We start from the raw sequence: 17,609 nt of genomic DNA, 5'->3' as shown, positions 1-17,609 counted from the left end.
GGACATTGAATCCTGGGATGCTGAAGGACTGAAACTTGGCCTGGTTATCTAAGGGGATGGGGTAGGGTGGAGGAGGTCGGTAGAACATGAGCAGGGTAACACAGATTGCAGAGAAACCTTCTATGGAGTGTCATAACTTAAAGATTTTTAAAGGATGCTTAAAAATAGTTTACACATCTTAATATGTGGATAATCCAGGGGATAAATGCTCCTTGAGCACCCAAAATGACTATATAACAAAGTCTTTACTATGTATATGCACAGAGCCTAATGCAATGGGTCCCTGACATCATGAAAAGATTTGGGCTACAAATATCTGTCACATTTGTCCCCGAAAAAACCATTTTATCCAATGACTGGGTGCAGTCATTCAGACATCTATGCCTGGTGTCCTGGGAGAAGTCCTAAAAAGGATTCACAGGATAAGAAATGGTAACTATTTGTTGCAAGACATTGTGAAACGCATCTGAATAGTTGTACTAGGACTAAATCATTGAATCGATTAGCAGAAAAGCGGCAGTGCATTCAGATGCTCACATAACCTTGACTGGAAGGGCAATGTGTATACCAGTTTGTTGTGGATTTTTCTCTTTCAGGACAAACAAAGGAATAACATACCAGGACAAATGTAACATCTGTTCTTAGTCTTAGGAACCTAATTCATTTATGTACTCTTTTTTTTCAAATTTCACTCGCCTTTCACTTTTCCTAATCTTTAAAATTAAAAATAAAAAAAAGTCTTTACTAGTCCTGAGCACCACCCTGGAACTATTTGATTTACTAACCACAGCACAGGTGTTACACCTCCAAGGAGGGTGACTGTACCTCCTCTGCTGGAAGTGTGTTCCAGATTCTGGCGACCCTTACAGAAAAAATGTTTTTCCTTCTGTCTAGCTTGAATTTACCCACTAAGGGCACATCCGCATGGGCATGCACGTGCCTCTTGCAGCATCTCAAATCCCCTTGAGATGCCACAAGACATGCGTGGGAACAAAAAATATTCCTTTCGCTGCATATATGAGCACTGGCTCAACATTTGGTACCTGGACATCCATGTACCAAAATAAAACCTGGGTGAAAAAAGCAGGGTCCTGGACCATGCCCTAAGGGAACCAGAGGCTCGGGTTCTCCAGAGAGCTGCTCTGGTAGCCAGCCAGAGCATCTCTATGACTGGCTGTTACCCTGGTGCTGAAGCACACTGCCTGCCTCTGCAGGACAAGCAGCATGCAGACTACAGGGACCTGGGCTCTGTGCCAGATAAGTAGGAGTTGGGGGAGGCTGAAAGAGGGGTGAGTGTACCATGGGGGCCCCACTTTGTTCCCCTAGCCCCCACTTATTCCCCTAGCTGCCCCCTGCTCATTCTGCCTGGCCCCATTTCATCTCTTCCCCCACCCCCTGGACAGCCTGCAATCACTGGCAGTAGCAGCAGCAATCTCTGGGCTCTTGGAGCCTCATGACAGAGTGCCTGCACATGGCATGGGGTAGTGGAGGGCAGCAAGGCTTGGCCCCGGCCCCAGCCACCTGGCACCCACACTGTCTCTGCTGCATTGTGTGGGTGCGGCCCAGCTTGGCAAGGGGCCGTGCAATGCCACACAACATCTGGCAGCTCATTGCCACTGGGGCTGAGTGTCACTGGCCCTGGGTGACAGCCAGAGCAGTCCTGAGCTGCCAGACTGCACCCAGCATCCTGCTGAGCCAGGCTGCACCCATGCAATGTGGCACCAGCTGAGCCCTGCTTCTCTCTGCTGCATGGGGGGGAGGGGGTCTCTGCCGTGGGTCCCTGTAGCCTGCATGCTGCTTGCCCTACACAAGTCTCTGTCAACCCTATCAGATCAAATCCCTCATTAACCAGAAGGATTGCCAGTTCTTCCTGTTTATTCCCCATGCTTCTGCCATTCCCATAAAGACACCTGAGCTCTCCCCTACTCACTTCAGGTTTTCTGTCACGCCGCCTGTGTCTCGGGATGTCAGTACTTATCTGGTTGTCCACTGCTTGAACGCCCTCTCATGTGTCATTGTGGCTAATGGATTCATGTACAGCAGTGGAACCTTTGCCCCAGCCCCCAGACACGCCTAGTTTAAAGTCTTCCTCAATAAGTAAGCAACTCTCACAATAAGGAGCTTCTTCCCTCTGCTTGTGACATGAATACCATCCCTTACACGTAGACTGCTGTAGTTAAACTGTGTACTAAGGTCAAGGTATCCAAAACCCACATGATGACACCATCTCCTAAGAGTTCAGTTGACCTCCTCGATGCACTCCTCCCTCCGACGGCCATAACCTCTGTCCAAAAGGATTGCAGAGAACACTGCTTGTGCTCCTAGGTCCTTGAGCTTCACCTCCATGGTCTTGTGGTCTCTCATGATCCTCCTAGGGCTACCTCTCACTGTATTGTTGATGCCCACATAGACAAAGAGCATGGGGTCAGTAGGGTGGACCAGTTTAGGGATTCTTGCCATAACATTTCTAATCCTGGCTCCTGGAAGGCAGTAGACCTCTTGAGGAAAGGGGCCTGGATGACAAATGGCTCCCTCTGTGCCCCACAGCAAGGAGTCTCCCATGACTATCACCCTACATTGTTTCCTTGCTCAGGTCGGCTGATCCCGCATGGGTGCATCATCCATCAATGGTGTTATCTTCATAGATGTTAGGGTCAGAAGGGACCTCAGTAGGTCATTGAGTCCAACCCTCTGCCCTGGCCAGGAAAGAGTGCTGGGGTCAGATGACCTCAGCTAGGTGCTTGTCCAGTGTCCTCTTGAAGGCTCCCAAGGTAGGGGAGAGAACCACTTCCCTAGGAAGCCCATTCCAGATTCTGAGGGCTCCATAGCTGTTGTGCAAGGTTATTGGTGGGATAACTGATGCAAGTTGTGGTTTCAGTCCTGATGTGACCAATTTCCATCTGCTATCAGTTGGGGTGTCTTGTTCATGCCCACTCTTCAGCCCAGTCTCTGTGGTATCATTCCCCAGGTGCAGGGCCTGGCAGTAAGCATCCATCTCTGGCTCATGTTCTCTGATAATCTGCAGCCTGTCTATCTTGTCCTGTAGCTCCCTCACCTGGCCCTCCAGGGTCTCCACCAGCGAGCACATCCTACAAGTGGGAGCACTCATGCCCCTGATCCCAGCATCCAGCAGATATGCCAGGCAGCCCCCACAGCCTGGAGTCAAGGGCTCTATCTGCATGGAGGCTGAAACCATAGGCTTTGTCTGGGTGGAGGCCTCTGAGGCACTGGGGAGGGTGGCCCATCCAGTCCAGGAAGCTTAGGGGTGCAGCGCGTACCCATCACCATATTGTAGGGTGACCACGGTTGAATGGCTGCCTTGGTGTTTGTATAAGTAGGAGACCAGGTGGGTGCTATTGCCCCTACGTGGTCTTCATCAGGTGCTGCTGCCATTGCTGCAGTTTAGCAGGCAGGCTTGAGCAGCTGCCTGTGGGGGGGGATCCCCTACCTTCCCAGCTTCCCAATAACTCAGGGGATTCCCAGGGTCTCCCGGTCCCTCCCTGGAGGGGGGAGAGGGTTGGTTCATTATTCCCATTACCTGATGTCCAGCACTAGAGGACTTTCCTCGATTGGGGGTTCCGTTGCCCTGGTTATGTTGTGCCATGCATGGGGCATCTGAGGGGCAACCCATGACTGAGAGTGCCTGCCAATAGCCCTTTTGCATGCCCTCCTATGCAAACTCAGGCCCCGGGTCCTACAGTCATGTGGCTCCCTGGGGGGTGGGCTAAGTAGGAGCTGTGGGGGGGCATGACACTCCTTGGCACCACTCAGCTGCCCCTACTACCTAATGCCCACCACTGTGGGCCTCACTTACCTCACTGCTCCACTCTGGGGATCGGGTCAGGGTCTGCTGGGGTCCTGGGCTCATGGGGGCACAAGGGGCTTTCACCCATGTGTCTCTCACCGAAGCCAGACCCAGCTAATGCTTTTGGCCATTGAGGGCCCTTTTCAAAATCCTGCAATGAAAGAGAAAATGAGATGTTCCCTTCACAATAGGTAACTGGTATGTAGGGCACTTATGTGGATATAAAAGCCCAAGTTCTTGATTTGCATAAGGTGGAGCTCTTGTGTCTTTTCACTAAAGATTTTGCGAAGCCTTGCTCTCATTTTTTCCTTCCAGGTTAGGCACAAAACACATTTTGAAACTTCAACATTTGTTTTGCAAAACATAAATTTTATTTTCCAATTGATAATCTCATGAAAAACATAAAGAACCTGTGTAAAACCATGTGCAGAGAGACTGAATATAAGCACCAAGGAATGTATATATGAATAATCTGATACAAAACATTCTAGGAGTACATGAAAATATATGGTTCATATTCATAGTATGACTTCTTTTCCTTTGTCTGTTATCAGTATGTACTGCTTGGGAGTCACAAGCATCACAGGATAGTCTTACACATAATGTAGTCATAAATGTCACAGGATGTTTAATTGATTGCATTGACAGATGCTGGAGAAAGAGATGTAGGGCCATTTCTTTTAGAAAGAATGTCTACCACCAATAAAAGTGAGCTTGCTTCTCTGACTGAAATAATTTCTCAGGTGTAGAGCTGCTGCCTCCAGCAAACAAGCAGAAAGTAAGAATTACATGGTGCTAAAACATGAGTCAGGATTATTTTGGGAAATGTAACAATAGTTTGGGCATGGTTCTCCTCCCAATGAAATCAATACAAGTCTCCTAAAACCCCAGTGGGACCAGGAGCCATGCCTTAATTAGCAGTTATGTGCATGTTTAACATTTAAGCTAAGCAGAGTAGTGTTGCATTCAGACTAAATGAATACACAGTGAAGCACTGTACATTATGAATTGTATTATCGAGGGATCAGTGAGGCTTTCTTGTTGTTTGTATTACAATTTAATATAAACGAAGGACTTTTAAATAAATAATCCTCATTTTATAAATCACCTGTGGCAATGTTCAAATTATAAAACCTACTGTCTCTCTTTTGTACCAGAAGCAGTTTATGGAAGTTTGATAAGAGACACTGTGGAATTCCAGGAATAAAAGGAGAGTCACTCTGCCTATTTAATGGCTAGTAGACTTTAGGACAAATTGGTTTATAAGAACCTTGATTTCTTAAGAACTTTCCACAATAAATCCTATAACCAAATTACTAGTATGCCTGCTTGATAGAGTCAAATCTTTCTCAGCCATTTCTAAGTAAAACTATCTCCAATCCAACAATACATCAAAGTACACACCATTCCTCTCTTCTCATTGAGTTATGAAAGAGTGCATTTATGTGTTTCACTAACAGTTGTTTTGGGGAAAGCTTGAAAAGAAGGTAAGGAGTAGAGAACCATCCTATCTTAATGAAATTATATACCCCCCCCCCCAAAAAAAAAAAAAAAGCCAAGAAAGGATAACATAAATAAAACAATAGTACATGACAGTCTTCTGAGATCCAGCTATGGACTATTAACATGAGATTTGGCTATGGAAAGAAATTTGCATCATGTAAAAGACAAATTCTACCAGGAATTGCATCTTTATGGGAGACTAACTTCCCAGATGTAGACTGGAGAACAAATACTACCTATAATGGAAAAGCTCAAATATACTTGGATATATTGGCTATCATTTTATTTTCTAACACACAGTAACTAATGAGTAACAAATTATGCTAAGTTTTTGTTGTTGATAACATAATGAGATTGTAGAAGGGCTGGTCATAGAAAATAATCTTGGATCACAAATTAAATCAATTTAAACAAAATGGAAGAATAGAAAAAAAAAAACAGGCATACAATGAAGGTTCTCAATTTCAAAAGAGCAAACTTTGGGGGGAAAAATTGAATTCAGTAAGTGCAGTCAAAAAAGTCAAGATGTTTAAGACTCTGAATGTGGAGGAAATTTGAAATGTCATGTCCAAGGTTTAGGAATATAAACCTAAAACTCACCAGAGGGGATCAGTGGAAAATAGGTGAGGCTCTGTTCCCTGAGGCACCACCTGGGATAACAAGGAATAACGGCCACAAATTGATTGACAGTAGGTTCAGGCTTGGTATTAAGAGGCATTACTTTATGGTTAGGGCTGGCAGGCTCTGGAATGGGCTCCCAAGGGAGGTGGTGCTCTCCCCTACCTTGGGGTCTTCGAGAGGAGGTTGGATAGATATCTGGCTGGGGTATTATGATTCCTGCCCAGAGCAGGGGGTTGGACTTGATGATCTGTTCAGGTCCCTTCTAACCCTACAAACCTAGAAACTATGAAACACACATGCACTTTTTCCCTCAGATATCCTGTTTTACATCTTTACAGTTATTGCAATTCACTCCAGGCCCAAGCTGGTTATGCTGTGGTCTCTCTCTGGCCACCTACGGGCAAAGAAGCAGCAATGCAGCCCAAAAGATTGCCATGCCAGTTTTAATCCTGGCCCAATACTGGGACAATCAATCCTGAATAAGATGAAATGTCTGCTTGCAGCCAGATGCAAAAGCTTCTATTTATATATGTGTTTAACCTAGATATGTACCTTTACCTTTGACTTAAGAAGAGTGTGTGTGTGATTCTTTCTGTCTAGAAGAAAGCTTTTTGTTCTGGGATTATGCAAACATACATATCTATAATTCTGCTTCAAGTCCCTCTGAAGTATATATTATGAGATCATAATTAACTGTTTCTCTTTACTGGTGAACCTAAATAACAAGATTTTTTTTTTCTTCTTTAGTACTCAAAGGATGTTAAATTGATGTAACCAAAAGTTTTCTTATTTGTACTTTTCCTATGTCACAAATTTATTTTGATAGTTTACCATTGTACCTTAACTTTGACTTGTAGGAGTTCTCTAATTATAGTGGGTCAATACCCTTGTTCTCTCTGAGGTTGCCAACCAGACTGCCAATTAGTGTCATTTATTAAATGAAAAACTGTTCACTGTGAATTCACAAAGGCATCTGGGCTAGGGCTGTGCAACATGGCACAGGCAGTGCCAGGCAGCCAGGGCCCACCCATACTGCCCTGCATTGTGCAGAGAGGCTGTGCCACGAGGCCCCAAGTGCCCTGATGGCCACTTCTGTTGCCAGTGAGCTGTGAGCTGTGCAGGGGGCTGGGACCATGCAGGGGCAGGCGGGGGACCCACCCCTCCAGAGCTGTCCCCACCACGGTCCCCCCACTTCCTACTTACTTGGAGTGGAGCCCAGGTCGAGGTCCCTGCAGCCTGCACCAGTGTGCCCTGCACAGGCAGGCAGCACGCTTCAGCACCAGGTCAAGGGGCAGCCATAGAGGTGCTCTGGCTGGCTACCAGAGCACCTCTTTGGAGGACGTGAGCCTCTGGTTACCTCAGGGCATAGTCCTGGACCATGCCCTGTCCTGCTTTATTCCCCCATGTTTTATTTTGATACCTGGATATCCAGGTATCAAAATAATTTTGAACCCCCACTACAAATATACAGTGCAGGGAATGGGATTTTTTTTGTTACCAGCGTGCCTCTTGCCATGTCTCAAACTGCTTTGAGATGTGGCAAGAGGTATATGTGGGCTTGTCTGGATATGCCAAAAAGTTAAAAACAGACATTGCTTTTGTCCTAGAAGAAAGCTTTTTGTCCTGAGATCATGCATATATACATGCCTATAATCCTGCTTCAAATCTTTCTGAAGGGACTCGAAGCTATAAAATTAAAACACCATATACATATATATGGTTTTAATTTTATGTCTCTGTTGCTTTTTTTCTATCAATGAGCACTCTTAAATCTGATTATTTGCACTGGAAACTTGCACTGATCAAGGTTCTGTAAGATAATGTGATATCATGTAATGCCCGAGTAGCTTAAATTTCAGACATTAAATGATCATAACTTGTTCATTGTGAGTAATTGAGAGTAAACACTCTGAGTAAACAGATTAAAAATTCCTTTCAGGTATTCGGCATATGTGAAAAGCAAGTGCATTTGAGTAAAAACAGAAGCTATTTGCAGAGAAAAGAGAGACTGGTAATTTCTAATAAAGTGAATTGTAAATTAAATACAGTATTATATCTGTATAAAGCTGTGCAAAAAAATAAGGATTTTTTGTATAAAATTTGTAACAGATTTCAGTGAAGTTTCAAATTCAAAATGCATCAGTTTCATGTAACATCAGCCTCATTTAAAAAGTGTCTTATGATCTGATCTATTCATTAAAAAATCCCATCTGGTACAGAATTGATGAAAAAAAAAAAACAAAACACACTTTAAAATAATTATAAAGATTCAGCCTAGGAGTGTGTTATTTTTTTTCCTTTATTCTTTCTATCACCAGATGTGCTTTTGTCCCTTCTGTTGTTCCATGGCTACTTTACAGATTCCACAAGTAAGGCCATGAAACATTTCTTTAGCATGACATCTTGCCTCTTCCCCTTTGTTATGCTACTTTTTATGTTTCCTACTTTTACAAGTTGCAGCTTTTTTTCTTTGAACTCATGATTGCATTTGGAATGCAAAAAATTGCCCAACATGACACAGCCCTACTACCCAGAGCTCATCACTGCTTCTTGATTAATCAAGTAAAGCTCTAAAAACCACTGAGCTCTGCATCATGTTTGTCTGAAATACTTGGCATTCCTAGAGTTATAGATGTATAAATTTTAAGACTAAACACAATCATTGTGACCATCTAGGGTGACTTCCTACATAACAAATGCTCCTGAATTTCTCCCAGTAATCCCTGCATCAAATCTAGAGGCCAACTAGGGGAGAAGTTCTTGATTTGCTGCCCACAAATGGGGAGAAATCTAGTTGAGAAGGTGAAGGTGGAAGATACTTGGGTCATAGGGTGCCTGTACATGAGCCAGGAAGCTGCTCCAATGTGTTGTAATTACAGCACATCAGAGTTGACTTGACTAATCATTTCTTTTGGAGTGTTGTAATTACCATGCAAGCCCTCCACATTTTGTGTATCAGTGTCCCTGCACTTCAAAATGATGGTGGAGATGCTTTAATTAAAACTCGTTCAATGAGCCCCCACTACCACTTTTGAAGTGTGGGACACTGATACATAAGACACTTTGGCCACTTTAATTAGAGCAGCTCTGAGAGTTCAAGATTGTAAGGAAAGAAAGGAAGGAGAGCAGCAGAATAAAGATGCACAATTTCAGAAAAGTAGACTTTAACAAAGTCAGGGAGCTGGTGGGTGGAATCCCCTGGGGGGCCAGTATAAGGGGGAAAAGGAGTCCAGGAGAGCTGGCTGTATTTTAAGGAGGCTGCATTAAGGGCTCAGAAGCTCTGAAAACATGAATAAAAAGTGAACTCGCTTTTCAAATATATAGGGAGGATGAAGAAGGCACCAGGAAATGTGGGGCCCCTGCAAGATGCGCTGGGCAATCTGGTGGTTGCGCCAGGGGAGAAGGCAGACATCTTTAACAAATTCTTCACCTCCGTTTTCTTGTGCAGGGACCAGGACTCCCCCACCGTCATTCAAGACGGACTCGAGGAGAACGCCTCAAGACCTAAGGTTGAGGAGGACCGAGGTAAAGTGCTTCTGGAGGGGCTGGATGTGTTCAAATCAGCAGGTCTAGATGCTCTCCACCCCAGGGTGTTGAGGGAGCTAGCAGGGGTTATTGCTGGGCCCTTGGCACAGCTTTACGAGCGCTTGTGGTGCTCGGGCCAGGTGCCAGATGATTGGAAGATAGCCGATGTGGTCCCCATCTTTATGAAAGGGAGGAGGGAGGACCCGGGCAACTATAGGCCCATCAGTCTTACCTCAATCCTGGGAAAACTCTTTGAGAAGATCATCAAGGAGCACATCTGTGATGGGCTGGCATCGGGGATGATGCTCAGGGGCAACCAGCATGGTTTCATTAGGGGCAGGTCATGTCAGACCAACCTGATTGCCTTTTACGATCAGGTCACAAAAGCATTGGATGCAGGTGTCGCCATGGATGTAGTCTTTCTGGACTTCAGCAAGGCCTTTGACACTGTATCCAACCCCATCCTCATTAAAAAAGTAGGCGACTATGGAATCGATGCCTACACAGTCAGATGGATTGCTAATTGGCTGAAGGGTCGTACTCAGAGGGTGGTGGTGGACAGGTCATATTTGACCTGGGGGGAAGTGGGCAGCGGAGTCCCCCAGGGCTCGGTCCTTGAGCCCGCACTGTTCAATTTCTTTATCAGCGATTTGGACAATGGGGTGAAAAGCAACCTGTTCAAATTTGCTGATGATACGAAAATTCGGGATGAGGTGGGCACGCTAGTAGGGAGGGAAAGACTGCAGAAAGACCTGGATAGGTTGGAAGGGTGGGCTAACAAAAACAGGATGCGTTTCAATACGGACAAGTGCAGGGTGCTGAACTTGGGCAGTAGTAACCAGCAGTGCACTTATAAGATGGGAAACTCCCTTCTTGAGAACACAGAGGCAGAAAGGGATCTTGGAGTCATCATTGACTCCAAGATGAACATGGGCCAACAGTGCGAGGTCACGGTCAGCAGGGCTAACTGGACCCTATTGTTCATCCATAGGTGCATCTCAAGTAGGGCCAAGGAGGTGATCCTCCACCTCTACGCAACACTGGTCAGGCCACAGCTGGAGTACTGTATCCAGTTCTGGGCACCCCACTTCAAGAGGAATGTGGACAACATTGAGAGGGTCCAGAGGAGGGCCACCTGCATGATCCGGGGACAGCAGGGCAGACCCTATAATGAGAGGCTATGGGACCTGAACCTGTTCAGCCTTCACAAGAGAAGGCTGAGGGGGAACTTTGTGACCGTCTATAAACTCACTAGGGGGGACCAGAAGAGTTTGGAGGAGACCTTGTTTCCCCTAGCGCCCCCCGGGATAACAAGGAATAATGGCCACAATTTGTTGGAGAGTAGGTTTAGATTAAACATCCGTAGGAACTACTTCACAGTTAGAGCGGCTAGGATCTGGAACCAACTTCCAAGGGAAGTGGTGCTGGCTCCTACCCTGGGAGTGTTTAAGAAGTGGCTCGATGCCTACCTGGCTGGGGTCACTTGAGCCCAATTTCCCTCGTGCCCAGGCAGGCGGTCGGACTTGAAGCTCTACAAGGTCCCTTCCGACCCTACTTGTATGATTCTACGACATTAGGGGTATGCAAAGCGGGCCATATTTGATTCGGATTCGGGCCAGTTCATGGGACAGTGATCCGATTCATTGAGTCGAATCACTGTTCTGATTCGATTTGGCCAAATCCGAATTTGAAGATTACATGCTGATTTGGAGAATCAGCAATTTGGCCATAGACACAGCTTTAAATGTTTCTTTTATATACCTTGAGGTAGCAGGCATGGCTTGTGAACACTGAGATGGTGGAGTAGATGGAGCATCCCATAGAAGCATGGGGGAGCAGTACTGCAGAAAAGGACCTATGGGTCACAATTGGCCATAAGCCAACATTTTTGTTGCAAAAAAACCCCCAAAGCATTCAGCTGCTTTGTTCAGTGCACTGTGGGAGTGACATGCACCAAAATATAGTCTCCTGTGTGGATCTGTGCTCCTTGCTTGTCTGTGATGTGTGTTTCTGTTGTTGCCATCTCTGTTATGGTAACTTTCACCACAACCCTGTGTTTATTTGTACTGTCTGCTGTTGGTGAGTACCAAACTCGTTTTACAAAAGTGGTAGAAATGGGTCCTGGGGTTCAGTACAGTTGAGGTCTTGGAACAAATTTGTTACAATGTAAAGTGGGTTCCCTTTATGCGAATTCAAGTTATGTGCCATTTTCCAGGAACACATGTACAGCATAAAGCAAGGGAAACCTCTATAGAGTTTGGGAAAGAAAAGACTAAGAGTTGATTTGATAAGTATTCTAGTACTTGAAAAGTGGATAGTGGATGGAGGTATCTACTATTCCCTGTGGTTTCAGGGGGCAAAACAAATAACTGTCTTAAATTACAAGTGAAATTTAGGTTGGATATTAGGAATAACTTTCTTACTATAAAGGTGGAACATTGCAACAGGCTACCCATAGAGGCTGTAGAATCTCCATCTTTGGACATTTTTAAAAGAATGATTTAGTCAGGGACAATCATGCATTGAGCAGGGGTTTGGACTAGGTCAAGGATGGCCAACCTGTGGCATGCCTGCGACAAGTGGCATTGCACAGCTTCTGCGTGTAACATGTTGCAGGTTAGGGGAGGAGACAGGCAGCACATTGTCAGATAGGACAGGGAATAAAAAGCAGAGCTCAGGCAGGGGAAGATGATCAGAGTGGCACTTGAGGAGGGTGGAGGGCTAATGTGTGGCACTCCTGGCAAAAAAAGGTCATCCTACACTAGACTATGTGACCTCCTGTGGTCATTTTCAATCTTAGTATTCTATAATTCTGACTAATCTGCCTTGATTTTTTATGTTTTATTTTTTTACTAATATCATATATAATATTGAATATATTATGTTAAAATTGCATATATATTTAAAATGAAAATGTCAGTACTTTCATAATTAATATTACCCTCAATTTATTAAAGATAAATTAGTTTTTGAAATCAGATGAACTTTCTTGCTCAAGCTCTTCACACTCAATTGCACCAGTTTATAGACTAGGCTCTGAACTAATTTTTAGTTGTCATGTTAGTTTAGTGTTGCATTATTTGTCTTCTAAATCCTAAATCATAATACTTAATTAAATCTTGTCTCTGCCCACCACAAATGTTTCTCTACAGCATTTAGCCACACAGTATTTTCATTGTTGATGGATCTAGCTCTGCCAGGTTGATTCTCTCATGCTATGGGCAGAGGATTTGAGACAGTTTCCATATTAAAAGTTTTGAGTAGTTGTAGAATTATAGAAAAGTAGAGCTGAAAGAGACCTTAGGAGTATATCTACTATAACTTCTTGCTGAAGGCAGGATCATCTCTGCCTCAACTCTCTTAGATAATTATTTACCTAACCAACATTTAACCTTTCAGATGGAGTTCAGTTAGAATAAAGGCATTTATTCTGAAAAAGAATCAACCCAGCAAGCACATATCTTATGGATTTTCTTTTTCTAAATGAAAGCTTTTTTATCCTATTGTCTAGATGTCCTTATCTAGAAATTTTTCTACTCCTTGTTGGACACAAAGAGTTCCAACCAAGGGGGAAAGGGCTGAGTTTTTCAGAAGACTTAGCTAGATGTTACCTAGAATAAGCCAGAGCATTTAAAACATTACACAGATTGTACTGCAGTTCAGCTGATTGTATTTTACAGTTTGATTTCTGCAGAGCTCTTAAAGGACATAGTATATTGGGAGGCCATAAGGAGCTTCTAACCCTTGTACCAAAACAGGAACTGTCCAGAGTCAACAAACCTAGATTCTCTATCCTGTCTTATCCTGCATGAGAAAAGCATTGTGTACCCTTTAAAGAAGTATAGCAGCTTGTGTGTTATGTTATACACTGGTCTCATAGTTTCATAGTTGTTAGGGTTGGAAGGGACCTAAACAGATCATCAAGTCTGACCCCCTGCTCTGGGCAAGAAAGAGTGCTGGGTTCATATGACCCCAGCTAGGTGCTTGTCCAGTCTCTTGTCTAGGTCACATATGAATGGGTCAAGGGTGATATTTTGTACAGGAACACCTAAGTACACTAGGAAATGTTTCCTCAACAGACAAGGGCATTTAAAAAATGGAGATAGCCCAATGCAGTCCTGTGCCTACATTGACAAACTTATTCTTAGACATTAAAGCAGAAAGACTTGCATGTCTTGTTATGTAATTCATAAGGCAGTGAAAACTCAAGCAGAAATCAGAACCTTGTTTACTACCATTAGTAGCATCAACTCAATTTCTGTGGTGGTAGTACCAATGGCCTTACTCTAAAATTGCCCACTATATGACTAGACCAGGGGTGAGCACTTATTTGTCCCAAGGACTACTTAACGAGTTTTGGTGAGCTGCCACAGCCAGGGTTGGCAGCCCAACAACCATGTCAGCACCTCCCCTTTTTGCTAGGCAGGGAAGCTGGGATGGAGCTGTGGGCATATGGGGAGCAGGATGAGTAGATGGGCCTGGCACTTGGATTGTGGGGCAGTGACAGCACAGGGTTGAGTCTTGGGACAGAGCCACACTTTGCACACCCCTACGATGGACACTGGTTCTACAGGCAGGGACATGTGGGGAGCAGATCATGGCTCTGCCCCAGGACCTGGCCCTGCACTGTCATCACCCTGCAATCCCGGGGTCTCCATAGAGACCATCTGGGACTCCTGAAGTCAGGGTGCATGGCCAAGCAGACAGGATTGGGCCATGGACAGCTCCCAGAGCTGCATCTGGGAGTGGGACAGGCAGGCAGGACTGGGTCCAGGATCTGGATCTGGGAGGTAAGGGGGCAAAAAAGCCCCCTTGGCTGAGCAGGGAACTCCAGGAGAGTCTGGGGGCAAAGAAAGATATATATAGGCAATGGAAGCAGGGAGCATCCACCAAGGAGGAATATATCTCCCTGGCGCACTATTGCAGGGAATCAGTTAGACAGGCCAAGGCGGAGCTTGAGCTCAGGCTGGCTTCAACAATCAAGGACAATAAAAAGTCCTTCTTCAGGTATATAGCGGGCAAAAGGAAAGCTCAGAGCAACATAGGGCCCCTGCAGGACAAATCAGGACAGTTGGTGGTTGACGTGGGGAAAAAAGCAGAGCTCTTCAATGATTTCTTCGCTTCAGTATTTCTATGTACCGACCAAGCCAATTCCCCCACCTTGATCACTGACGGATGTCCATATGGCACCAGTCTCCCTACAGTTAGTTCTGAAATAGTTAAGGAGCTCCTGGAGGAGCTGGATGGGTGCAAGTCAGCAGGCCCGGATGACCTCCATCCATGGCTGCTGAAAGAATTGGCCAGTGTCATAGCTGAGCTGCTGGCACAGCTGTTTGAGCACTCGTGGTGCTCCGGCCAGGTCCCTGAGGACTGGAGTAGGGCCAATGTGGTGCCCATTTTCAAGAAAGGGAGAAGGGATGAGCCGGGTAACTTTAGACCAGTCAGTCCTACTTCTATTCCTGGGAAGATGCTAGAGAAAATAATCGAAGAACACATTTGTGCAGGCCCAGCAGGGGAAACGATGCTGAGGGGAAACCAGCATGGGTTTGTCACAGATAGATCCTACCTGACAAACCTTGTAGCCTTCTATGACCAGGTCACACACTGCCTGGACACGGGAGCTGAGGCTGATGTCATCTTCCTGGACTTTAGAAAGGCCTTCGGCACAGTTTCGCACCCTATCCTCATTGGGAAGCTAGCCGACTGTGGAGTGGATGCCTACACCGTCAGGTGGGTGGCCAACTGGCTTAGGGACCGCACCCAGAGAGTGGTGGTAGATGGTTCCTTCTCGGCCTGGAGGGAGGTGGGCAGTGGGGTCCCTTAGGGTTCGGTCCTCAGACCAATATTATTGAATATCTTCATCAGCGATTTGGACGAGGGCGTGGACAGCATCCTCTCCAAGTTTGCTGATGATACCAAGTTATGGGGCAAAGTTAGTACACCAGAGGGCAGGGAGCAGATTCAGGCTGACCTGGACAGTTTGGATCAATGGGCAGAGAGAAATAGGATGCAATTTAATAAAGATAAATGTAAGGTACTCCACCTGGGAGGGAGGAATCCCCAGCACACCTATAGGTTGGGGAGTGTCCTTCTCAGCAGCCTGGAGGCAGAGAGGGATCTTGGAGTCATAACTGACTCCAATATGAACATGAGCCAGCAGTGTAATGAGGCCATCAACAAGGCCAATCGGACCTTGTCATGCATTAGCAGGTGCATGATTAATAGATCAAAGGAGGTGATGCTCCCCTTCTATTGTCTGATATTGCCTCATGATCCCAGCCCCTCCTGTCCCACTTCCAGACACTTCTCCCCCCTGACCATGGCCCCATCCCACCTGCCCAGCCACATGCAGGTGAGTGCAGAGCAGATGGTCCTGGTGCCTGGGCAGTGGGGCCAGGTCTGGCAGTGGTGGTAGCTGGAAGGAGCCACTGCTGCCAGGGCTGCTAGGGGCTTGCAGGACCAGCCACACATGCCATGGCCCAAGTTGTCCCCTGTACCTTGGCTGGGTGGGACCATGGGTCCCATCGCAGGCCAGACAAAATCCCTTAGTGGGCCAGATCTGGCCCACAGGCCATGTTTTGCCCACCCTGGACTACGTAGCTCTTGTGGCAAAGGCTTTTCCTCCATGCTGTTTCCAAGGTACTGAATCTTCAGCTGTCCTTCTGAAAACAAACATTTGGTATTACCACATCAGAATGCAGGAGACTTTCTTCTCTAGGGCTGTCATTTTTTTTCCTGAACTTCACAAACTAACGTGTAAAATGGAATGAAAGTAAAATACTATTTGTGTTCTCTTACATTTGAACATGGTTAGAACAGTGCTGGCTCAGTCTTTTACAAGGTCAGCTTTATCTTGCATTTTGCTCAGGAAAAGAACCTGAATCAAAACTGAACTTCTGCCAGTTTTATTACCTGTTCTTAAATGTACTGTAAATGGTTTAGTGAAAGGGCTTTTAACCTCTCTCTTTTCATATGCAGTACCTTTCAACACAAATAAAATGTTGCCTTAAAGATTTGCTTCTTGTACTGTGTTACTATAGCAACTCTGGAAAAAAAATACCCTATTTGCTAATCTTTAACAATAACAATTTGATTTAATTGATACATACCCTGTAAATGAAGAAAATATGTCTTTGGCTATTCCCTTTCTAACCTGAACAGCTATGACAATAAAATACTGTTCTATGGATCTACTGTGGTTGCATTAATATTACCTATAGAACATTTTAGGTTAGCACAGATGTTTCTCTAGAGGTAGGAGATTATTCAGATACAAGTCTTATACTAATTATTCTCGTGGTTATTAAAGAATTTTGTAATTTCATTTAATTTTTAGTTTAAACTTAAAGATAATTAGCCACAATGTTAACCCAAGTAAATCAACAGAGTTCTGTTGAAGTTAAAGGAGCTAAGCCAACTTACAACATCTGGGGACCTGAATATTGTAGTAAGTTTAAGGTATTATGGATATGATGATATACTATTGCATTATAGACATTATACAATAATAAGACAATATTATAGTATTAAATTCATGAAAAGAAATGTTTTCTTCAAATTTGTATAGGTAGCTGGCAATTCCAGTAGCAAGAAGACAGCAATTGCTTCAATTAGTATTAATAAAACTTTGAGTTAATTTGATTTGCACACACTGGTTTGCACTGACTGTCCAAGGCTATTGCCCAAATCCTGAAATTAACTGGGAACCTCTAGACAGTACAATGTCTCACCATTTTTATATTGTTGGGAAATCCCTGCAAAATCCACTGGCAGTGTATTGCTTCCATCTCACCAGTGCTATCAACTGCTCTGTTGGCACAAGGGCTGAGTGATGGGTCTAAATGTTCCCATTCTGATGATGACCCATCTGGATGTTAAATATGATGTATATCTTTTTCCAGTTGGCTGCTTAAAAACCACTTAACAAATCTAGCCTAGAAAATTACACAGAAAAAGTATCTTAAAAGAACATTAGGATTGCAAAACCAAATAACCAAGGTTTAGGAAATGCAAGAATTAAATGCAATCCTAATTTGCCCCACTTGTGCATCTGGATTACAATAGGTTGAATCTTCTTATCATATACTAGTTTTCAACAGGGGTCCCTGCTTGATTCATTTTCCAGGACAAATGTTATTCTACAAACATGTATACA

The 17,609-nt window shown here is 44.7% G+C and overlaps 1 long non-coding RNA gene across 1 annotated transcript in view; it reads left to right on the top strand.

Annotated features, from left to right (window-relative positions):
* LOC132250639 (uncharacterized) overlaps positions 1-17,609 on the top strand; it is a 62,762-nt gene that overhangs the window by 26,869 nt on the left and 18,284 nt on the right. The window contains exon 2 of the long non-coding RNA XR_009462236.1: positions 9,378-9,454. This is a non-coding gene — a long non-coding RNA (uncharacterized LOC132250639). The remainder of the gene's footprint in view (positions 1-9,377; positions 9,455-17,609) is intronic.

Source organism: Alligator mississippiensis, chromosome 5, assembly GCF_030867095.1.
Source record: "Alligator mississippiensis isolate rAllMis1 chromosome 5, rAllMis1, whole genome shotgun sequence".
NCBI lineage: Eukaryota > Metazoa > Chordata > Crocodylia > Alligatoridae > Alligator > Alligator mississippiensis.
The sequence above is the reverse complement of the archived record's forward strand: the minus strand, read 5'-3'. Positions and strand labels throughout refer to the sequence as shown.